This window comes from Zonotrichia albicollis, chromosome 16 (assembly GCF_047830755.1).
Source record: "Zonotrichia albicollis isolate bZonAlb1 chromosome 16, bZonAlb1.hap1, whole genome shotgun sequence".
Taxonomy (NCBI): Eukaryota; Metazoa; Chordata; class Aves; order Passeriformes; family Passerellidae; genus Zonotrichia; species Zonotrichia albicollis.
Genome location: NC_133834.1, coordinates 3,501,158 through 3,513,286, shown reverse-complemented (window position 1 = coordinate 3,513,286; position 12,129 = coordinate 3,501,158). Strand labels below are relative to the sequence as shown.

Here is a 12,129-nt window from a genome sequence, read left to right as displayed (position 1 = left end):
AAGGATTCTGTCAGGCTGGAGGGAAGTCCCTGTAGGGTTTGGCAGCCCCACTCTATAAACAGCCTTAAGGTTTCTTGCTAGAAGGCTCTCAATTCCTGCTTTTTCTCAGTCTGGGGCTGAGTATCCTGCTCTAATAGTGAAAGTTCTTGATTTTTTTTTCAGATTTTGATGTAAATATAAATGATTTTGAAAATTTAATTTACTTCTGGGTTCTCTACTGCTACGTAACAATGCTTTTCTTTCTGGGTTTTTTTTGGTTTTTTTTTTTTTTTTTCCCATTCCCCCTCTCATCAGAGTACCTCTTATAGATACACTCAAGGACTGGTGTAGTTTCTTTGGCAGTTTTGGAATAAATCCTTGACTGCCCTGACACTAACTAGGGCTTTCCAAGGCTGAGCAGTGCTGCAGACTATTTTTAGGGTTGTAATGTGCCTTCTCTTAAGTCTTGGATAACAGTTATTGAGCAAGTGATTAGTGAAGTACTTGGTGAGTGTTACTTCCCTTTGCCAAAACAAGCCTGCTTTGCCTTCTGTGTAGCAATGTGGGTTGTTTCCTTTCCCTCTACTGACTGCTTGCAGAGAAGTAAATATCAAGAGAGGCAAGGAAATTGCAGCTCTTAAGAGGAGGACAGAGGCTGAGTGCTCCAGCTATGTGTGAACTCCCTACCACACCAGGCAGTGATGTTCTTTTAGGGTTGGAACATGAGCAAGTCTTCCCTGGAGCAGCAGCAGGCAGTGGGCTCTGTCCCCAGAGCCCTGTGTGGGCAGATGGGCTTCCCCTGCCTCTACAAGGACAAAGAAGGAGGCAGCCCCTGCCAGGAGGGCTCTGTCAGGGAGGCTGCAGTGAGTCCCTGTCCGTGGAAGGTGTTTGTACACAAGTGTGTGTGGGAGAGAAGGGATCAGGCTTGTTTATTCACTGCAAACCCTTGACTGTCCTAAGTAGGTGGTTGGAGTGGCTTGTGGTGTCCTCTCCAGAACCCAGCAGGATCCCAGCAAACCCCTGAGTCATGCTGAAGCCTCACTCAGTCTCTTGACTTTAAGGTCTGGCTGACAACTCAATTCTATGGTCTGCAGTTATTTATTTCTATTCTGCTTTACTGCTCTCAGCTTTGCTGTGACGTTCCAAGCTGCAGAGTGAAACACAAGTCTTGAAGTAAATACAAGCTCAGTGAGCTTTGCTGGCAAACTGAACCACCCAGGAGATGTCTTCTCATTCCAGACTGAAGCTGGTTCACATTCCTGATAACATCCTTGGAGGTTTGGCCTAGACTCCACAAGCACAGTTAGCAGTAAACATGCACCAGCAACACAGGTCTGCTAAGCACACAAGTTTTACAACTCCTGAGTGTGGCAAAGGCCATGTTACACCCCTAAATGTAATTACTAACTTTACTGTTAAAAATGGAGATCATTTATTGTACTAATTTTATCCTCTTCTTAATTTCCATACCTTATTTTCCACGGGTGAGTAGGAGATCCCATATTCACTGTGTTTGTGTCTTCCATGTGCTGTAGTGTGTTCCTGCTCCTGAGCCACACACTGTGGAATTGCTGTGCCCTACTTGGTTCACTCTTAAATAGAAGCTGAAAGCCAGTTAAAAGTATCTTCTTGCTGTTGTAACTGAGAAAATCTTTTTGTAGAGCAAAAATATTAATGTTCTGAGGCTAGTGAGCAGCTAGTAGGGTGGAGCAGGTCATTTCTGGTCCCCACTGGCTGTGTATTTAAGAGTGGTGACAGTAGTTTAATTGCATGAGGATATAAACTTTTTCTCAGATAAAACATGAGTGATGTAATTTCCCTGTGATGGCCTTAGGCCCTCAGTAACCACCCTGGTGTGGTGTGCTACCAAAGCTAGAAGCCTTTCAGGTTGGGGGTTTATCCCAGTGACACAAAGATGTATTTCTATTTTTTTTTCTTTAAACATAACAAGAAATGCTGTTTGCAGCTGCATCCTCTCCTGAGTGTGGAGCATGTGATTGCACTGTTCTCTGTGAATCAGGTGGTGTCTAAACATTTCTGTTGTGATGCTCTGACAGACCCAGGGCAAGCCAAGGAGGCTCGAGCCCTGTGCTGTGGCCACAAGCTCCTGGTCACAGGATGTGGGAACACCTTGCAGTCCCTCTCCGTGCAGACTGACCTTCCTTGGAAGGACAGTGTTTGTTCTGTACAGCCTGCCTCTCTCTCTCTCCATATGGGCTGCACCTCTCGATAGCTTTTCACTCAGTGGAGGGTTGAGGCAGAGAACTGCAACAACCAAAGCTGGGGAGGGGGGAACACTGAAAAACTTGGAATCCTAAACTCAGGTCTTAGCTTGCAGTGGGATGAGTTCCCAGTGAGTACCGTGGGGAAGGAGCTGTTTCTCTTGATGTGCAAATGGGCAGCGAGTGCAGGTCCTCGCTGCTGTCTCGACATCTGTCTGTTTGCTCTGTATTCAAGTTCTGAGGCAGAAAGCTTTTATCTGCCCTGGTCTCTTCTTATGTCACTGTTTCCAAAATACAACCGATAGATACCAATCTAGCAGTTAAAAGGCAGGGCCTGGCAGAGGAGGAGGAGGAAGTAGAAAGCATCAAGAGGTTGGTAAAAGCTGTTTGTTCTGGTGCCCTGTTGAACAAGACGTTGGCACGAGCGAGTGCTCCCTCTGGGATCAGGTGTGTGCTTGTACCTTGCTGCTCTGGGTCCTGCACAGCGAGTTTCTTGGCTGTGTTCTGCAGAGATGGTGGCTTTTCAAGTCTGCCTGAATGCAAATAAATACCTGAGAAGACCTTTAATGCAGTGACAGGTGTCTGCACAGAGGGAACTTGGTCTGACCCGTGTGGAACAGTGAAAAGGGAGGAGTGAGCAGAGGAGCCTGGGCTGGGTGAGCGCTGAGCCCGAGCTCAGCACTTTCTGTTACATCCCATGCTGTGCTTTCTTGGCTCCAATAATGGCATTAGCACCAAGCAGCATGCAGTAGGACAGTAGGATTTCTTTCCCTGTGGGTTGCTGAGCTGTTCAGTATCCCACTGGTGTGTGCAGATGCTCCAGTGCTGTTTGCAGAGCGACAGGAGTCTTTGTCCAAAGCGTTGGTGGGGATTAATCACTGCAGAGGTTTGGGAAGTTTTATTCTGTGCTCCAGCTGTCCTGGCTAACAGTCAACTTTATTTAACCTGTTAATATCTGAGAGCAAGGCCCGAGTGTCTTCTCCACATGTGGAGAGCAGGCCTTTCTTTCCCTGGAATCTGCTGGCCTCTGAAAGGCTTGCAATGAAGAAAGCATGGCTCTGACTGTAAATAAATCCTTTCAGATTCCAGTTGTACAACCAAAGGAATTCAGCAAATTCCTATTTTTCTAATCATGACATGCCTTCATTTTAATGCTCTTCTGACTGGCAAATCTCATCTTACACTGCTTTGAAAATAACGGGCAAGAAGTTGTAACTCTGGCTTGCAAACAGCTGCCCTTGTGCTCCTTACAGGTGTCAGTGCTGTGGCTTTGGCCATGTGGCTGCAGGGACCCTGCATGTGCCCAGCTCAGGAGTGGGGAGTTCTCCCCAGACCTGTAGCTCTGGGTTTCTGTGGGGTGTTGACTCAGCCCTAGGTCTGCCTGGATCTATTTGCTCTTGCATTTGCTTCCTTACCTGGAGAAATCCCTGCATCCTGCAGTGCTCACTGACTGTTTGGTATCTGTGTCGATAAGTGGAAAAATCTGTCTAACATTCCACCTCACCAAGTGTCTGGCTCTCACTGCTAGCCCGTCGCTCTTTGTAATTTTATAACTGCCTAAGAAATTAAATCTGTGTTGTGATAAGTATTCTGTGTCTTCTTCCTTTTGTTTGCTACTTGGAGATGGGGCCGGATAAGATCAGGGTAAGGCTACGTGGCCCAAACAGAACAGCAGCAGTTCTGAGCCCTCAGTCTCAGCAGTGCTTTGTAGCTGCTCTGCACAGACACTGTCAGCTTGGGCTTTGCAGGGAGTGGGGAAAGAAAAAGCTGAGTTTTTCCTGGCACATTTTGCTTGCAAATGTAATTTTCCCTCTTGTTCCTCTTTAAAGCTTCTCTTCCCAGGATTGCATTTGTGTATTTTTCTCATGCTGCTCAGGTGAGTTTGATAAGTGCCTTTATTCCTTTTTTTTTCACGGGATGCATCTCAAGCAGTGCTTTCATACCCAGCCCACTCCCTGTGCTGTCGCTCCAGGCTTGTTGCTTCTCTCATTCAAGCCCTGGAGGAAGATGTGGAGCAAGCTCTTGCAGGTGGGAGAGGAGGCAGCTCCTGCTTCTGAATCCTTCCTGCAAAGCAGCGACGAGAGCTTTGATCGGGGTGGGCAAGAGGAGCCAAAGCCTTTCTGCTGTTGTGCAGTGTTGGAGCACGCAGGATGAGATGCGGGTGAGGCTCTCCCTGTTCTCCTGTGTTGTTTCATGGTGAGGCCTTGGCTGAGGAGCTGCAGGCGCCGCCTCCCTGATCCAGCTCTGGAGGGCAATGCTGCCCTGTCGCTGCTGCTTTGTGCCTCCCTTTGCCCCAGGCAAAATCGGCTCTGCTGGCTCTGATGAGTGTCTCTAAAGTGTTCACTCGCTGCTGGTGATGTTTCCCTGTCTCCTGCCTGGAGCAAACTGAAGATCTGAGCTGGATTCAGGCAGTGGCAGTGACTTCCATCTGCTGTGGTGATGCCAACAGTTCCTCTGTCCCCTGTGTCCCACGTGGATAAAACCATCCAGCCCCACTGATGCTTTGGCAGGTCCAGCAGCCCCTCTGCTCCTGCCCTAGGGGAGCAAAACAGAATATTCTCCAGTAAGCAAGGGGGAAATTGTAAACAGTGGGTCACACCCAGCCCTGAAATAGGCAGCTGTGGTTGCTTTCAGGACAGCAGTTTCATTTCTGTCTGCTGGTTTGGCCCACTGAGCATGAGTTTCCAGGGAAGGGAGTGAGAAAGCCCACATCCAATTATTTATCTTAATACAAGGGTAAACACGGACTCGTGCCTCTGTTCCTCCTTGTTTTCTCTTAGTGCTGGGTTGGCTTTTGGCTTTAGCTGTGATGATCTGCCCAGTGGTCAGGCCCTGACACCTTTCATTATGCAGGGCTTGAGTCCAAGATGAAACAACTGAGCAGGAACACAATCCTGGTGTGAACAGCCCCACTTGGGCTGTGGCTGAGCTGAACACACTGCTGGGAGCAGAGGAAGGAGTGAGACACCAGCAGAGCAGCTCACACTGCCCCTGGCCTGGCTGCTGTGCAAGGTGGATGCAGCATCACTCATTTTTAGAGCCAGTGGGCAGAAAGGAGGAGCTGGAGCCAGAGGTGAGCACCAGCACCACTGATCCTGGCCAGGCTTGGGAGCAGCTCTGCAGCACCCACACTCAGCTGCTCCCTGAGCATTCACCTCTCCCGTGGCACATCCAACCCATACCAGTCTCAGACAGGCCCTTGGCAGAGGCTTTTTTGGCTAATTAATGAACTATGAGCTAATTGAGGGCATTGTGCCCAGCTTGCTGGAGCTGAGGACAGCTGATGCTGGCTCCTCCAGCACTGGGTTATATTTTGGGTTGGGGATTTTAGCAGAGAGTTCTGCTAAGTTATAGGTTATAATGAAGGATTTGGAGATTGCTGTATCTGGGTAAATCCATAAGGTAAGCTAGAGGGTTTGGCAGTATTTTGATTTTCTGGATGCTGTTTTGCAGGAGCAAAGGAGAGACTTGTTTCTCCACAAGTGTAGTCTGGAGCTGGGGAGCACTGACTGATGCAGGGGCAGGGATGCTCTTTGTCCTTGTGATGAGATCCACCTTGGCCACACCATGGGTACATATTCACTTTTGGGTGCCAGCCTGGTGTGCCAACTCCTCAGCATCTCCCTTGCCACTGCTGTCCCCTCCTCCCTGCTTGAGGGAGGCTGGTGACACCATCAGCCACTGCTCCTCAGCAGCTCCAGATCGGGGCTGATAATTTATTTTATCTGAGAAGGGCAGGCAGAGGGATGGGCCAGGAGCCTGGGCCTGTGGCTGGTTAAGGGGAGGTTTCTGGGGGCCAGCACGGGGGGCTGTGCTCTGCTCTGGATGGAGCTGCAGGGGCCTGGGGCCACAGAGGGTCCCTGTCCCTTCCTTGGGACCATCCCAGCCCTCTGTCCCCAGAGCATCCATGTTCTTTCTTCCCTTTTCTGGTACCATCCCACTCTTCTTTTCCTGGAACATCCATGTTCTCCCTTTCCTCTCCTGGGAGCATTCCTGCTCCTCCCCTGGGAGCACCCCAGCCTGCACATTCCCCAGCAGCATCCCAGTCCTTTTCCTCCCATAACCTCCCTCCTCTTCTGCTGGCAGCATCCCAGCCTTTTCCCCTTGGTGCATCCACACCCCTTCCCTTGTTTCCTCCCAAATCATCCTTCTCCACTTCTTCAGCAGCCCTGCAGCACCTTCTGTGCGTGCTGAGGGCACCACTGGTTCTCCTTGACCCACAGCAAAATGTGAGAGGGGGGAAAATACTGATCAGTGTTTGCCTTCCCCTGAGCCAAAACTGCTGGGGGAGGCAGAGTGTGCTTGGTGTTTGCTGTGTGTGCCTGGAGCTTGATCCATGCTGGGACGAGGGGACTGTGCTGGGGCCAGAGCAGAGTGGCTCTGCCTTTGTGTCACTACTCTGCTGTGTTTTCCTGAGCAAATAATGCTGCAGCTTTTGGAATTGGGCCCAAAACTTGAGTTCTGGCAGGGGAGGGCAAGGCTCTGGGCTTCACCACAGCCTCTGCTGCTGGCTGCAGCCTGGAGCAGGGAAGGGAAATGCAGCCCCTCTGTGTCCCCTCTCTGCACCGTGGGGCACAGGGCTCTCTGCTCCCCTGCTCTCTGTGCCACCAAGCACAGAGAAATCATGCAGAGCATCTCTCCTCTCCTTACCCGAAAACAATTTTGGAAATGAAAGCCGGGAGGCAGAGCCGGGGACGTTATCTCACCCCTTTCTACCGTTTCAGATAGGAAACAGCCTTTCATCTCTCCCTGGGTGAAAGGCAATTTGCATTTCAAGAGGTCAGGACGAAGCTTTTTCTCTTTACCATCCGAAATTCGTTATTCAAAGTCTATTTGGAAACAAAACAACACATGCACGGGAAGATGGCCTCTGCAGGCTCAAATTAACTGCTCCTGTCATCCCTGATTTCCCTGGCTGCTGCTGCTGGAGGATGCTGGATCGAGGAGGAGGAGGCACAGGCGCTGCTGGAGATGTGAGTGGAGCAAACCTGTGAGCTCCTCGCTGTGGCTGGAGCTGCTCCAGGGCTCGGGGGTCTCCCCTGGGAATTGGGGGAGGTTTTTCACCCCCCTGCCCTGCACAAGCTTGGCTTGGACAGGTCAGACCCCTGAGGAGAGCTCCAGACCCACCTCCCTGCAAACCCTGCTCCCTTCCAGCTCCCACCCTCAGCCTGGCTCCAACAACCCAGTCCTGCTCATAAAAACCCTCTGGCAGCTTCGCTGGGGCTTGCTGGGCACTGGAGCTTTGTTTTCTCAGCTGCTGCCTCTGCCCTCACTGCTGCCACTTATTGATATCAGAGTTTGCATTAGCAGGTGCAGCTCTGGGATATTCAATTACCTATAAAGAGCTGTAGCAACGGAAGACATGGCTGGAGGCATCAAGGCCGTTGGTTTCAGGGTTTTCTTCCTTGGTTTCAGGGGTTTTTTTCTCTTGGTTTCAGGGTTTTTTCCCTTGGTTTCGGGTGCTTTGTTTTGGTTTTTTACCTTGCATTTAAAGGAGATGTGAGGACGGGTAAAGTGGCATAAAAAACATAAGTAAAAAAGTGGAGTAGAGAGAAGGAGAAATAAATAAATAATCCTGTTTATTAAATGAAACAGCTGGGTTGGGGGAAAAAAATGATCTCCGGGAAGAAAGCAGCTCCCTGGGCTATTTTTAGCTCTTTTGTTTCTCCCCCCCTTTCCACCCCCACCCTCCTTGCACAGTCTGAGGGTTTGGTGCGTGTCAATCCTGCTGTTCTCCCTCACCTCCTGAGTGCCAGGTGATGTGCTCTTTTCTTATTTTCTTTTTTTTTTTTTCCTCTCCTTTTTGTGCATCTTATTTATAGCAGGGAGCTGGGGGAAGGGCAGCAGCAGCATCAGGAGAGGCCGTGCAGGCTTGGCCTCGCTCCTGGCTGGGAAAGGAGGGGGCAGCAGGGGCTGAGCCGCTCCTGCAGCATCCGGGGGATGCACATGGTCCTCCCTCTGCTCCTCAGCAGCTCCAGAGCTGCTGCAGCCCCCCCAAAATTCCCTTTGCCTGCATCTGGGGGGCTCCAGCAGCTCCAGGGCAGGGGCCCTGTTTGGTGTCTCCTCTCAGCTCTTGCACCAGTGGGGCTGGGGAACCCTGGATTTCAATTTTCCTGGATTTCCATTTCCCTGTGTTTCAATCAAGTCTTTCTCCCTTAGGCACCACCATTCCTAAACCCATCCCAGCAAAGCTCTCCACCACCCCCAGGCACTGCAACCTTCCCCTTTCCATCCCTCCCAGCTCCCACCGCATCTCCTGGATGCTGCTGCTGCCCCAGGCCCCTCTCCCTTCCTCTCCTCTGCCACCAAGCATCCTCGTGGGCTCCCATCTCTGTGCCTTTATGGAAGAAATACATAATTCTTTTATTATTCAATTAGGAGTTTAACACACAATCAGGTGATCGCTTTAAGAGGATTTCCTATAAGGCAGGATTTGAATAACGGGGCTATGAGTAATATATTCCCTTAACTGGTTTATTCCTTTATCAGATTTTTTTTTCCCCCTAAGCACTTTAATGCATTTACTTTCCCATTGTCGACACTTTTCTCCGAGCTCTTCCTCCCTCCCCGAGCTTATGCAAATCCCCCGTAAGGCGTTTAATGCTCCGTGTGTGTCAATAGTGCCCAAATCTTGGCGGCAGCATTAGGGCTTCATGCATGCTCCGGCTGATTAAGAGGGGTGGTGGGGCCAGCCTGGCTGCCCAAACCCCCTTTCCAACCCCCACCGTGGGGCCTCTGGGCTGGGAGCTGCATTTTTGCAGAGAAAAGGCTGAGCTGAAAGTCGCTTTTCTTCTGCAGGGTGAATGGGGAGCGCCGCGCTGACCTGCCCGCCGCTGTTTGCCGCCCTGTCGCTCACATCTGCGGCTGTGTGGAGGTGTTTGCTGCCGGGGGGGGATGGATGTGGGTGGGATGTGAGCAGAGGAGGAGGAAGGAGGAAAAATAACCCCTGAGCCGGTGTCAGTGTTGGTTTGTGCACACACAGTCCGGCCTGTGTGGCAGAGGATGCTCAGGGTGCCTGCTGGGAATGGCTTGGGCATCACTGGCAGGAAAAACAGGGTGTGCCCACTTTTTGTGCCACCAGGGGCTGGGGTCGTGTCACCCTCGTGTGCTGTGGGTTTGCTTCCCCTGAGGCAGCCCCTGGGGTTTGTTTTGGGGGGTTAAGGAGCCCCTACAGACACAGGGTGTGATGGACCTGGGTACTGGAGGCTCAGGGGATGTGTTTGTTTGCCTGCTCGCCTTGGCGGAATGTTCGCTCTGACACCTGGGGAAAGGTGAGCCTGGGGAGGAGAGCAGCAGTGATGAAAGGAATAGCAAAAAGGGTTGGCCTGGAATTCCTGGTTTTCCCACTGCCTGAGGGTTTGTGGCTGTTGCTGAAGCCCTTCGTGAGCACAGCACGGGGAAAACACCCCCTCCAAGGGCTGCTCTCACCATTTTCTCCTTCCAGAGAAAAATCTCTCTCAGCCTGTGTCTGTAAACAGCCCGGTGAGTGGGAGGGGGCTGGACCGGCCCTTCCCTGCGTTGTTTCCTCCACGCCCACCACTGATTGTCTCCTTTTTTATCCCGTCCTGCCACTCTGCCTGTGCGTGCAGCAATTATGCAAAGTTGCAATCAAGGAGCTGAATTAGGAGCTCATCTTGGATTAATTAGTGATGGATGCAAATCTGTTCCAACAAAGAGGAGCGAGGGGAGTGCAAAGGCCATGGCTATCCTCCCAGGGTTTCTCCAGCTCTCCCAGGCTCGTTTGCGGGCAGGAGGGATGCAGAGTAATGCCTTGCAGGAGAATTGGGGCATCCACGTGAAAGAATTTGGTTCTTGGCCTTGGGACAAGTCTTGGGTGCCCCAAAGCTGATGCTCAGCTCAGCCCCTGCATCTCCCTGGAGGTTTTAAGCCCGGAGCTTTGGGCTTAGAGCATCTCCTCCCACCCCAGCCTCGCTGCAAAGCTCGGGGAAAAACCAGTTAATCCCCACGGCCTCCAGTGCTGAGCCCCTGCCAGCGCTGGGGATTTCTGTTTGCCTGCAATCGGATTGTGACAAACCCCTCCACTTGCATTGAACAAATTCCCTGGCTACTCCCCGCTCCTTGCAGGCCCCAGTAATCCCCTGAGTGTGACTCTGGCCAAGAGGCAACATCCCTGATTAATCCCCGGCGTCTCGGTGCAAAGCTGCTCTGTCGAGGATGCTCCTGGGCTGGCACGACACGCTCGGCCGCGCTGGGAGCAAACCCAGGGAAGGAGGCAAAGGATGCAAGGCTGTTAAAGGAGCTTCTCCAAGAGGGGATTGCAGCCTTGAGAGCAGCCTCTTCTTCCCCTGAAGTGGAAAAGAGGGATGTGCAGCACTCCTGGGAGCACTGGGGGTGGGAAGGGGGGTGCAGAGGTTTAATTTATTTTCCTGCCCCCACTCAGTGTCACCCACCCCAGCTGGTGCAGAGGGGACACCCACAGGGCACAGAATAACCAGGGCAGCCTGGCAGGGTGAGCACAGCTTGCTTAAGGAGCTCCTGGCTCATGGCTGTGCCCACAGGGATGGGGACAGTAGGGACAGCCCATTCCCATGGTCCCCAAGAGTTTAAAACCTTGGCTTGAGGCTTTTGGTGTGCCGACAACTGAAAGGTCTCTCCTTCCTCTCCCCTCTGCAACAACAGTGATTAATAAAACCTGACTCGGCTGGAAGGGCAAGGAGAAAAACAACAATACAGGACATTTCTGGAGATGGTCCTAATCCAGCATCTCCGAGCCAAATGAATCAGCAGCTTCTTATTCTGCCGGCAGGATTAGTGAATGCTCATCCAGGCTCCTGGGGAGTGAGGTGAGGCTCTGCATAGCAAGGAGAGATGTGGCCACAGGGTGTTGGCTGGCTCATGGAGCCAAGCAAATCCCTCCTTGTAATCCTGCAAACACTGCTGGGATGCACCCACTGGTGCTGGGAGCTGTGGGACAGCTGGGAGAGGCAGGAGAAGGGAAAATACCTCTAAAAATCTGCAGTGGGGGTGAAGGAGGAGGCTGTTGGATGTGGGGGAAAGACTCAAGGTTGGGGCTGTGTGTAAGGGATGCCCCTCATGCCACAGGGACCAGGAGCACCATGCCTGGCTGGTTTTCCTGGCTGTTAAAGTGGGTCAAGCAGAAACCCAAGGAGCATCTGAGCTCACCAACCTTGAGCCAACTATGTGGGAGCTGAATTATTCAGGGCCAGCTTAAAAAATTGAAGAGCCCAGCAAAACTCCAGGAGAGCACAGCCCATGGGACCCCCCTACCCTTGTCAGGCAGAGGCAGCTCAGCCTGCCCGTGCTCAGGGGGCACCTTGGGCATTTTGGGAGAGGGAGACAGCATTGTTTGTGTCTAACACTGCCCTTGGGGATGGGGAAAGCACCCAGAGAAGTTCACCCCACTGGATTCATCTCCCTGTGTTCACTGTAGAGCTCCAAGCTGTAGCAGTTTCCTTGGGTATCCCAGCACGGCTCTGTCACACCTCCAGCAGGAGCAGCTGGAAGGGAACCCCTTTTCCCCTGAAATGGGGATCTCTTCATTGTGTGGTTTTAGAGAGGAGGCTAAAACTTGATTTTTGCCAGCAGGTGTTTGGTTGCAGCATCTTCCCATGGCTTGGAGAACACCACATCCTCTTGGGAGCTGAGGTGCTCCCTTCAGCTTGGTCACCTCTAAAGGACCATCCCTGCTTCTGTTCCTGGGCTTTGGAATGGGGAGAAGCAGCTCCTGGGGGAATCCCTGTGGTGAGTAATGCTGCCTGGCGAGCGCTGCGAGAGGCGGGTGCCCATATGCTGCAGCTCATTCTGCTCTTTTCTGGAGCACTCTCCCTGTCTGGGTGCCAACCAGCAGCATACACGGCCAGGGATCCCCACCACACTCACCCCACAGTGGGGTTTTATATTTCTAAGGTTCCCTGAAGAGGGTGATGGAGTCTGGTGTAGAACAAGG

General features: G+C 52.0%; 1 long non-coding RNA gene across 2 annotated transcripts; it reads left to right on the top strand.

Moving 5' to 3' along the window:
* The first annotated feature begins 6,055 nt into the window (after nt 1–6,055).
* On the top strand, nt 6,056–11,921 carry LOC141731021 (uncharacterized). 2 transcript variants are annotated; one of them, XR_012582904.1, is made up of 3 exons: nt 6,056–7,174; nt 10,842–11,005; nt 11,769–11,921. It is a non-coding gene; the product is annotated as an uncharacterized LOC141731021 (long non-coding RNA). The 2 variants fall into 2 exon arrangements; XR_012582905.1 differs by lacking the exon at nt 6,056–7,174 and adding an exon at nt 7,187–7,957.
* The last annotated feature ends 208 nt before the right edge of the window (nt 11,922–12,129 follow it).